Raw genomic sequence first — 11,980 nt, forward strand, 5'->3', positions numbered from 1 at the left:
GAGTCCCTTGAAAACAGTCAACTCTAGCGAGGCAACGGAAAGTAATGGCTAAGAATACGAGTCTGGGCTTCAAAGGGATCTTGTTTCAAATCCCAATTCTGCCCTTTGCTGCCTATGACCTTGAGCAAGTTTCTAACTTCTCTAAGCCTCCTCTGCAAGCTCCTGGTAGCCCAGTCCTGCGGAAGTGCCCTGTTTCCTCATCTGTACATGGGAGGAATAATAAGAATAACAACAACAACAAAAACCACCTTTCTTGCCGTAACCAGTTTGGCTCAGTGGATAGAGCGTCGGCCTGCGGACTGAAAGGTTGGATTCCGGTCAAGGGCATGTACCTTGGTTGCAGGCACATCTCCAGTAGGGAGTGTGCAGGAGGCAGCTGATCGATGTTTCTCTCTCATCGATGTTTCTAACTCTCTATCTCTCTCCCTTCCTCTCTGTAAAAAAGATCAATAAAATATATTTTAAAAAAAAACAAAAACCCCAAAACCATCTTTCTTGGAGAGCTTTGTGGACTTAGGTACTTGACCTTGTGTACAGTTAAATCCTCAGTTTTTGATGTGGGAAGGTGTGTGGACATCATAGGTCTTGTAAACCAGCATCTCTCAAACTTTATTGCCCAAACGTGTCACCTGGAGATTTTGGTAAAAAGCCGTGTCTGATTGGGCAGGTCTGTTTGGGGCCTAAACTTCTGTACATGTGAAAGCTTCCCGGGATGCCACTGCTCTGAGGACCACTTCCTATGGCAAGAGTATAGAATCTACCACTGACCTGTGGATATTCCTTAGATACTGCCCCTCAGTGTTCAAAACGTGACCCGACAATTTCAGACACTCTATTACAACAAGCAAATGAATTGCCATCTGTTACTTGATCTCACCACAAACTTTCTGTTTTCATTTCTGTTTTGTTGCTGTTGTAAATAACCTACTAGAGGCAGAACTTCAATGTGGATGAAATGCCAAGACTTAGAGAGATGGTGAACCCCGCAGGCAGCGGGATCTGGTTCTAGCCGGGTCTTGGTGGTGTGTGATTTCCTGTGTTTATTAGTAAAAAAAATACCTCCCGGATTGATGTGGCAGTTTTATTGTGGTTATGGCTTTCAACACACTTACTGCTTTTTTTTTTTGTAAAACAGCAACAGCCCCAATGATGACAGGTTTCTTCGAGGGCTTGGGTCGGAACTGGGGTACATCCTTGGTCCTCACTGGGGTACATCCTTTGGCCTTTTTCTGAGCACACACCAGGGCAAATAATCTATGTGGACCTTGTACTTGTTGTTGGAGCAAACAACTGCAATTCTGTTAGAAAAACATGAGGTCTGCAGCCCCTCCCAGCTTCAACTTCCAAGAGGAAATAACCCCTCAACAACAGAAAAGAGGACCCAGTTGTTTTGTAGTCAAGATTGCCTGGGTCACTGATCTCAATGGCAATGCTCACAGTTGCTGGAAATTCAGAGATTCATACGTTCTTGGAGCTGAACTTGGCCTGAGAACTTCTAAAGGCAACTCCTCAGTGTTTCAGGGGTGGAAACTGAGACCAGAGGAGCTAAGTGACTTAGCCAAGATCACACAGCTAGCTTGGCCTTCATGACCGTTGTAGAATCCTCCCACAGATATTTTAGGTGTATTTCTTTGCCTCGTCATCCCCATTTTCTACAACTTCTAACTATGATGTGATAAAAATAATGCATTATTTCTCTCTTTTATGAATTTTTCCATTATGGAAATAACAAATACCATATTACATACAGTATAATTAGAAAACAGAGGGGAAAAAACACCTGCTCTATCTTTTTTACCTGATGCATATCTACTACTTTAAAATCCTTTGGTATTTTTCTTATTTTGCTTTTTAATTATTAAAATATAGTTGCCTGGAAATAAACATTAAAAACACATAGAACACCATAAAAGTAAGTCTTCTTTTCCATTCTTTTCCTAGTTTCCTCCTAATAGGTTCCTTCATTTGATTGTTTCTGTTTCTATTTCTTCTGGTATTTATCTTGATAGTGCTAAGTAGCATACTACACCTACATCTTCGATTATCAGCTCCAAGCACTATCGAAGAACTTTTAGCTGCAATAGGTGAGAAACTTATTCACTTATAGATCCCCTTCTCCCACCTGCAAATCGTGGATAGTTGTGTATTTTTATTTCTTCTGATGGTTAACCTTATGATTTTACAGAATATTCAATTTCTGTTTATTGACCCATTAATTGTTGGTGGTAACTCTTGGTTCCCCTCTATGTAAGATGGAAAATTAATACCCCTTTTCTTCTGTCCACTGCTTCTCTCCCATCTACTCCTCACCCTCTCTCAGCTATACCACCTCTGTAATGTTGCCAAGGCTTCCAGCACATGCCTTCTGTTTAGTAAATTTGTTCTCCATGTTCTGTCAGTTAAGTCTGATCATTTAAAGCCAACGAACAAGCTGCATTTAAAGTACAGATATTGTAAATATTAGTCTCTACAGAAGCAGGTATTATGTTGGGATCTGTAGAGGGGAATGTTCCAATGTCAAGGCCAAGTGGGTCTTCTTTTCTTAGGCTCCATCGACTGTACAAAATCATACGTTTTGGTTGGTTTTATATTTGGGCCATGATGTGTGTGTGTGTGTGTGTGTGTGTGTGTGTGTGTGTTTTCATAACTTCTTATTTTCTGGAATTTTTAGTTGATTGACAAAGAAGCATGTATCTTCTTTATAATATTACAAATACCTTCCAGCTCTTTTAATTATATCATTTGTTTGTTCCAAATATACAGACCTTCGGCTAGGCCAACTGCACGTTATACTGGAGTTTCATTAAATTGCATTTCGAGGCTGGTTTAATTGGTTTTAATTCTCATATTCTTTTCTTGCTTGGGTAGTACATCATCAAGTAATTTTATTTCCAAAAACTGTATGGGAATCCAAGTTCCTGCATGACACTGGATCCATCATTTCGCAAGATATCAAATTCTAGGTACAAAATTATTTCTATGAACTTTGAAGGTAGTTGCTCCATTGTCTTCAAGCCTCAGTGTTGCTGATGAGAAGAATGATGCCAATCCCCCTCTTAGTCTCTAGTTGGTTATCTGTTTCTTGCCTCTCACTGAGTGTTTTAGGATCTCTTTTTATTATCAGAACTCTGAAATTCCCTGAGGTTGCTTCTATGAATTATCCTTTGTTTATTGTACCAGGTACTCGGGATCTTTCAGACAAATCCTTTTGTCTTTCTTCAGCCCTGGGAGAATCCTTTTCTAGTACTTCTTTGATAATGTTCTCTTCTCCATTTTCACTCCTCTTCTTTTTTGAAACTCCTATTACACATATGTTGGCCAACCTGAAGTGACACTTCCTGTATTTTTTTTCACAAATTACCCTTTTTGTCGTTTCCTTAGTTATAAAGTAATATATATTCATTGTAGATAATTTGGGAAATAATTAAATGATTCAAATATCCTCAAGCTTGTGGGTAAAATTATATTCTAATAATGTGATATGTTATAATATAATATTTTTGCCTTTTACCAGCCCATTAACCTCTATTTTCATAACAATATGAGTGTTTTCTCTTTTCCAACATTTGCCATAGTTATTTCTGGGTGTTTACAAGGAAAAGTTAAGAGAGAAGTATATCTCTGGAAAACATAGATAGGATACACAGTGGTTTTATTGTTGTATTATTTATAATATTGAAAATTGGGGTCTGGCTGGTGTGGCTCAGTAGTTGAGCATCAACCCATGAACAAGGAGGTCACCAGTTCTAGTCCCAGTTGGGGCACATGCCTGGGTTGTGGGCTCGGTCCTCAGTGGGGGGGGAGGGGTGCAGGAAGTAGCTGATCAATGGGTGATTCTCTCTCATCATTGATGTTTCTCTCTCTCTCTCTCTCTCTCTCCCTTCCTCTCTCTGAAATCAATAAAAAGAAAGAAAAATTGGGGAAAATATCTACCAATAAAGAAATAAGAAAATTATGGTATCATCTACAAATACTTTATAGTTCTTAAAAGTGATGTTTGTGGGAAATTTTTAATGATGTGAGATAATTTCTTGATGTAATAGTGAAAAAAAGAATATAAAATTGTATGTATCACATGATTTCAGTGATGTAAAACACATATTCAAATTAATGAGTGTGATCAGTGAGGGATGAGATAGCAAATAATGCTTATTTTCTTCTTTGTACTTGTTGTGAGTTTGGTTTTATCCCTGACACGTTGATAGGAAGGGTTTCTATTCTAGAAACTGCTCCTCTCCACCTACTTCCTTAAAATTGGGGATTTAAGTCACACTTTGCACACTCTGTCCACTCAGCTTCCGGTGCACTTCCGCCTGCTCCCCGCCCCAGTGCCATCACTCGCTTCTGGGGCAGCCACTCAGAGATGTCAGGAATGAACATTCTAGTTCTGTTTTCGACAGCACTTTGCAAAGCAGTACATATTGTGACATCTGTTCCTTTGTTGGTTTGAGAGCCGCTGGAGTGTTTTTGCCTGTTTTAAAAACAACAGAACTCTGGTGTTTATTGGATTTGTGGGGGAGAATATGACATCTGTTTCGACTTCCACCTAATACAATTAATATTAAAAAGCATAGACAACTCCCATGCATTTCCCACTTTCAATGGAAAAAAACAAAACCCTTTGCTTTGTGGCTTTGTTTTGTTGGTTCTGTTTGCTTTTAATAGCCCTTTACACAAATGTATTAGCCTGAATGGGGTCTTGGTTTGACGTAGAGTCCAATACTATCTAGAGTAGTAATAGGTGGATGAGTAGGACACTGCTGAGCCTTCTATGACCTGATAGGTCTTCCTCTGCCTCAAAATGTTCCATCATTCCTTGTCGATGGGCACCGTCATCACATGCACTAGTGATTTTAAAACTGGTTCCATGTCAATAGAAAGGTACTTGACATACACATAAAAACCTTAAAAATGTGCAGAAGTTCCATTTATCCTTAAAAAAACACACACACACAACACACCATGATGGCCAATGCAGCGATACTTAGAGTAGTAACCTTGACCTTTATATGCTCAACTCCATGAGACTGTGAACAAATCAAGAACATGGTGGCTGCTAATATGGTGCTTCCATGGGCCAGGCACTGTTTAAGTGCTTTAGATACATTTGTATTCACAACAAACTCGTGAGGGATGTCCCCATTCTACAGATAAGGAAACTGAGGCTCAGAGAAGTTAACTGATTTGCTGAAGGTCACCGAGCCTTTCAACGCAGGCAGTCCAACTCCAGAGCCACACTTCTCATCACTGTGCTCTGCTGCCTCAAGTCAACCATGGTCCAGAAGCACCAAAAGGGTGGTGTAGAAGGCAGGGCAATACATTCAGTCTGGTTCATTCTTCTTGTTAAAAATGTTCTTCTTTGTGCTTTTTTGGGTTGTTCTATAGTGACCACTTCTCGCTCCTGAAGTCAGAACATTTTAAAGTGTTGCAATCATTCAGTTTTTCAGTTGGTATGAGGGTGCCACAGAAGAAGCCAACCCAGGCTCTGGGCTGGGGAGTGGTGGGAGGTGGGCAAGATCAGAGGCAGCTGGGGATGGAGGGACGCAGGCAGACTTCATGCAAGGGCTGTTCGCATGGGGCCTTGAAACCATACAAAATTCACGAGGAGAGAAACGAGGACCTAGTGATGGTTTCTGAACACATGCTCTCTTTTTTTAATATATATATATATTGATCTCAGAGAGGGAGAGGGAGAGAGAGATAGAAACATCAATGATGAGAGAGAATCATTGATTGGCTGCCGCCTTGCACACCCCCTACTGGGGATCAAGCCTGCAACCTGGGCGTGTGCCCTTGGTCGGAATTGAACCCGGGACCCTTCAGTCCGCGGCCGGCGCTCTATCCACTGAGCCAAACCGGCCACGGCTGAACACATGCTCTTTTATTCAGTCATAGCATCCCAGCCCTCTTGGAGTCTCTGAGTCTCTCAGCAGCTGAGTCAGCATCATTTTTCTTGGGGGAGAGGTTTCTGGGTACAACAGACTGAATTCCACAGTCACCGTGGGGGCTCCCCTGCTCTTCCAGAGATAATGTTTCCTCCCGCTCAGGTCACTGCCATCTCCATGACACCCATGATTTGAGGTGGGGGGATGGGGTACCAAGACCCCATTCAGGCTAATACATTTGTGCAAAGAGCTATTAAAAGCAAACAGAACCAACAAAATAAAGCCAAAGCAAAGTCAGACATCCCTCTTGCAATCCGGGACCGCTGCCTCCTGACCGCTCACCTGCCTGCCTGCCTGTGGGGGATGGGGTACTTCAGAAGCAATTCTGGAAATTTTCTGTTTCGGGAAATGACTGCACTCCACACAGAGGTGGGATGGCGTAGGTGTCAAAAGGGGGCCCCCCAAGGGGAGTCTGAGCCCACAGGAAGAGACCCCCGGGGCCCATGCAGTAGCCCTTCCGGGATTAGACCTGAGATAAGGGTCGGTTTCACACATGGTCAGGCACTTCCTGTGCACTGAGCTGCCACAGGAGCATCTCGCGGGAAATGACTGTACTCCACGCAGAGGTGGGATGGCGTAGGTGTCAAAAGGGGGCCCACAGGAAGAGACCCCCGGGGCCCATGCAGTGGCCCTTCCGAGATTAGACCTGAGATAAGGGTCGGTTTCACACATGGTCAGGCACTTCCTGTGCACTGAGCTGCCACAGGAGCATCTCAGCCTCTGCTTGGCCACTGGTACTCAGTCACTTCCTTCTGCACGTTCCTAGGGTAGCCGGCTGGAGTCTCCCCCCAAACTGGGGAAGGGAGGCCCGTGCTTCCCAGGTCCTGGGGCCTTGCCTTCCCCCGAGTGAAGGGTAGATTAAAACCTGAACTTTGCTGGTGGCTAAAAGGGAAAGAGACCCTCCCTCGCTCCTTTGCAGAGCATTTCTGTGAGAAACCAAGTGTTTGTGAATCCTTCCTGTGGCCCTTGGAGGTGCAGGTAAATATTTGTAAAGGCGAAATCGCCATGTTTATCGTCAAGCAACGCCACAAGGATGTAAGCAGGGCCCTGACATATGTAGGTGGGGTACCATGCTGCCGCCCCCTCCCCCTCGCAGAGCTGGGCCAGCAGACAGCAAGGGTCGTGATGGGTGTTCTAGCCACTTGGGCAGGAAGCTGGGTGAAGAGATTACATCAGCTCTCAGCTCTCACCTTGGTCGGTCCTTCAAAGACAGAGGTGACTCACTCACTACCCATGTGTTGTTTACCTGAGGGGCTCTTTCCAGGATGCTGGCCAGTGCGGTGGGTCTGAAGGGCAGGCAGATGAGTGGAGGCACCTGGAGAATTCTGTGCCCCCCACTCACTTGATCTCTGGTACTCCCTTTCTTTTTTCATCTGTGGGTACAAGCCAGGAAGGACCCAGGGCTGCTGCTCTCAGCTGAAAGGTTGCTTTCAGGCTTGTTGCTGCTCAGGGCTGCATTTGTGATCACGTCCTGGAGACACCGCAACCCCCTCTGCTCACACTGCGACGGGCCATGAGCCACTTGGGTAACTCATGGTCTGACCCAAACTGTTCACGCTTGGCCTTGGAGGGGGCCACGGGCGCTGGTGTTTCGGGCACTCCCAGAGTCACACAAAAGGCAAAGGTTGGATTTTCGAGCCCTGACTCAGAAAAAAAAATGTAGGTCCCTCAGTCTGTGCTTAGACCCAGTCCCTTCTTACTCACTCTCTCTGAAGACAGGAAAGTTCAAGCCCCTCAATGTTCCTGCTTCTTTAGCAGGAGACCTCCAAGGTTCTGGTGACTGATTCGGTAATCCTCCTGGAATGAGAAGAATTACAATAAAGAAGCACTTATAATTTTATTATTTATTTACTTACTTATTTATTTAAAAATATATTTTTTATTGATTTCAGAGAAGAAGAGAGAGGGAGAGATAGAAATATCAATGATGAAAGAGCATCATTGATCGGTTGCCTCCTGCAGCCTGGGCATGTGCCCTTGGCCAGAATTGAACCTGAGATCCTTTAGTCCTCAGGCCAATGCTCTATCCACTGGGCCAAACCGGCTAAGGCAGCACTTACAGTTTTAAATAGACACAATTTCTTATGTACCATGTAATAAGATGTGTAATAAGAATTTCTGTGGAAGGAATTCCTTTTCAAATGCAGGAGGTGGGCTTTACTATTTGACTGAGTCTGTAATACGCTTATCTGAGGAGGAAGCATCCAACTATAATGAAATTATTGACCCAATAATTTTCCCACTTTGGAAGTTGATATTTTTACACAGATATTTTCTTCAGTGCTTAAAAAAAAATAATGTGCAGTATCCTGAAATCTTTATTGTAACTTTGTTTTATGATTATACAAGTAATACATATATAGTGTCATTTTTCATGCAGAAGTTTTAATTTTTATGTATTCAGACTATCAATCTTTTCCTTTATGGTTTGTGCATTTTATACTTTATGGTCGATTGCACAGATGGCACGATCTTTCCACTCCCTGCGTTCCTGCATCCGTGCAATGTCTGTACAGCTCCTCCGGCCAGGAGGTGGTACTAACTGGACTCTCAGTACCTGCTTTGGCCAAGGGAATGCGGTGGGAGTGAGGCTGTGGGAGCTCTGAGCTCAGAGGCCTGGAACTCTGCCAGCTGCCAGGTACATGAGCTCAAGCTGGCCTCCTGGATGATGGACATGTGGCCCAGACACCCTCTGACCCAGTCCCCAGCTAACCTGACAGCCGGCCACAGTTACACGAATGAGCCCAGCAAAGACCTAAAGGCCTGTCCCACTAAGCCCAGACTTAACTGCTCAACTGCAGAATTGTCAACAGGGAAAGCTGGTTGCTGCTTTAAGCCACTGAGTTTTGGGCTGGCTTGTTAGACGGGAATATTGAAACAGCACATGTTTTGCTAAAGAGGTCAGCAGTAGAGGTCTTCACCTTGAGATCAGACAGGCTCTTCTCTATTCTCTTACCAAAGTCTCTCCATTCCACTGTCTGGAATTAATTAATTAATCTGGAATTATCTTTTTTATTGTATGAGGTAGAGACCTAATGTATATCTGCTCATTTCTTTCTATTTTTTGAATGTTTGAACGAGTTCATAATAAATGAAAACCATTAGAAAGGAAATATAGAGTTACTAACAAAAACTTAGAGAACTACCACAAAAATAAAAACAAGACTTCACCCCCAATCAATAAGACAACTCAGCAATAACCACTTATAACTTGAAGTATTTCCTTCTAGGTTTTTTTGGGTGGAATTGAAATCAAATTGTTTTCCATTTTTCTCACTTAGCATGGCATTGTACTTCCCTATATCATTCCAATTCTCTAGAATAATTTGTAATAACCACATACAGTTAGTCACACAGGTTGACCACAATTGATTTAGCCACACACATACTGTTAGGCGGTTCAGCTCTCTCTCACTTTTCAGTATGAATGCTGGTAGAACATTGAATATTCTTGCACGCATATGCCTGATTAGTTCTTTAGGGTCATATCTAGAAATGAAGTTCCTGAGTCAAAAGATATGAACAATTTTAAGATCTAAAATATAGTTAGAGAAAGACACCCTCTTATAGTTAGAGAGGGAGCAGGCATCCACGCACCTCCGTCAGCTGTGAATGAGAGGTCCATCCGTCCGCACGCACATCCTCATGGTTTTGCTGAAATAAATGAATTAATTCAATCTCAGCTGATCCGTTCAGTCAGAAAGGGTCACATGCTGATGAGAATGCAAAATGTGGAAGAAGCACATACCAAGCAGAAAAGCCTGTAATGATTTATTAACACTGTAGCTTCAGTTCCTGAATGGTAGATTATGTCGACGGAGTTTTGTAGGTGTTGAACCATAGCTGTATTCCAGGAATAAATCCCACTTGGTCATGGTATATACTCCTTTTAATATGCTGCTGAATTTGATTTATTCGTGTTTTGTTGAGGATTTTTGAATAAATACTCATAAGGAATATGGGCTTGTAGTTTTCTTGTCTCTTCATCTGGCTTTGGTATTCAGATAACGCTTGTTCAGAGATTGAATGAGTAATCAAAAATCTCTGAACCGAGAAAAGTCCTGGACCCTGTGGCTTAAGTGGTGAGTTTTATCAGACATATAAAGAAGAATCAACACCAATCCTTCTTAAACTCTTCTAAAAAGTCAAAGAGGAAGGAACAGTTTCTACCTCACCTCTGTGAGATAAGCATATCCCAATACCAAAGCCATCCAATCTGTGGGCTTTTTGCCTCCTTCCCTGTTGGTATGTCCTGGTTGCTGGCTTCTTCAGCTCCAATTTTGGGATAGATAAGGGAAAACGAAAACCCAGGTAACTCACCACTGTGTACTTCCTCTAGTCCTGTGATCTGTAATCAGTCTTTCTTCTTCTCTCCACTTTTCAGTCTTCCTATGTTTGTCTTATCTATAACATCCTGGGTTTTTAGTTGTACTTAGAGAAGGGAACAGGAAAAGGATATTGACTCCATCTTCTCAGAAGTGGATGTCTCTTTAGGTGCTCGCTTTTTTGTTGCTGGAAGGACGGGGTCACTGGAGAGGTCGAAGGCGCAAAACAGCGAGGGACCCGCTGATGGAAGCCGACGTGAGGGCAAGGGGCAGGCTGACACCCGAAGGCCGAAGAGGGGAATCAGCCCTGGGCAGGGGCAGGGTAAGAGCACATCCTAAACATGGAGCTAGGAATGGCAGCGGGTGCGGACAAATGAGAATGAGACAGAATGCTCAGACCTATGCCAGTGGCTTCTTCTCCTCCATGAAGGAGGAGCTGAGTGGTGAATGAGCATGGAAGAGGTGGGATGAGGGGCTGGAGAAGGAAGACGGAGGCTTGGACCCGCTGTGAGTGGTTTCAGAGAAACCTCCCCTTGCCCTCATGTGGAGGGTTGGCCATCAGCAATGATGGCAATTGCTGTCGCTCACATTTACTGCAGTGTGCTGCATGCCGCGCCGGTCCTCCCCGCACTCCAGAGAGCCATGTGCTCTTGATTCCCACTTGGTGGTGAGGAAGCCAAGCCTTGCAGAGATGAAGTAACAAGCATTTCATGGCCGGAAGTGGCAGAGCCAGGACTTGACACTGGAGACCATGAGTCTGTGGAGTCTTCACCCCTGGGGGAATGTCTCTAGAAGGCTGAGCATCCATACAGAAGGGGAACTGCTAGATAGAGCCAGGGTTCCTTGAGGCAGAGGTGCCAGAAGGGCAGCGTGTAGAGTGTATTGGTACCAGATGGACTGAGGTAGTGACCATGTGTCTGGTTGAAGGAAGAATTAAGTCAAGACAGTATGAGGCCCTGACTGGTTTGTCTCAGTGGTTAGAGTGTTGGCTCACAGACTGAAGGGTCGTGGGTTCGATTCTGGTCAAGGGCACATACCTCAGTTGCAGGCTCCACCCTGAGGGAGGCAACCAATCGATATATCTCTCTCACATCGATGTTTCTCTCTCTCTCTCTCAACCCCTCCCTTCTACTCTCTCTAAAAATCAAAGGAAAAAATATCCTTGGGTGAGGATTAACAAAAACAAGACAAAACAAAAAGACAGCATGGGGCTGATAATAATGATCTATAATAATAAAAGCATAATATGCTAATTAGACTGGATAGCCGAACGACCTTCTGGACAAAGCTGGGGCTGCGAGGGCTGAGCCCCTTGCACGAATTTCATGCATCGGGCCTCTAGTAATTATAATAATAATAAAAATAGCAGGTCCAAGCTGCCAGAGATCTTGACGGGGTGGAAAACAGGAGGGAGTGATGTACTGAGGGAGGGTAAGAGGGGGTGGGAACAGTAGGATGTTGTGGTCAGAGAGGGAGATGCTAAGTTAAAGATTTCTTGGTAAGGCAGATTCTGGAGGTGACAAGGTTTGTAATGTGGGTGGCTGAAGGGCGGGGAGGACAAAGAATTTGAGGTCAAGAAACTCAAGGGCGGAAGGGTAGCGCACCTTTTTACACAGCTGGTCCCCCGGGGAGATGGAATTGTTAGAGGGGATCAAGTTCGCTGACACATGTGAAAGCACTTGGTTCAAGCCATCACAGTGGGCGCAGGGA

General features: G+C 43.9%; 1 protein-coding gene across 8 annotated transcripts in view; it reads right to left on the reverse strand.

Moving 5' to 3' along the window:
• The window catches only part of XCR1 (chemokine (C motif) receptor 1), a 49,993-nt gene extending 40,364 nt beyond the window's left edge, over positions 1–9,629 (reverse strand). For 6 of the 8 annotated variants that reach the window (XR_001364189.1, XR_001364190.1, XM_005877066.2 and 3 more), the window contains exons 1-2: positions 9,543–9,620; positions 7,650–7,742 (exon numbers count right to left, since the gene is read on the reverse strand). The gene's annotated coding sequence lies outside the window, so the exon portion shown is untranslated. The other 2 variants (XM_014548401.1, XM_014548402.1) reach the window with 2 other exon arrangements.
• Between the last annotated feature and the right edge of the window lie 2,351 nt (positions 9,630–11,980).

The sequence above is a fragment of the Myotis brandtii genome, unplaced genomic scaffold (assembly GCF_000412655.1).
Source record: "Myotis brandtii unplaced genomic scaffold, ASM41265v1 scaffold506, whole genome shotgun sequence".
In the NCBI taxonomy this organism is placed as follows: domain Eukaryota; kingdom Metazoa; phylum Chordata; class Mammalia; order Chiroptera; family Vespertilionidae; genus Myotis; species Myotis brandtii.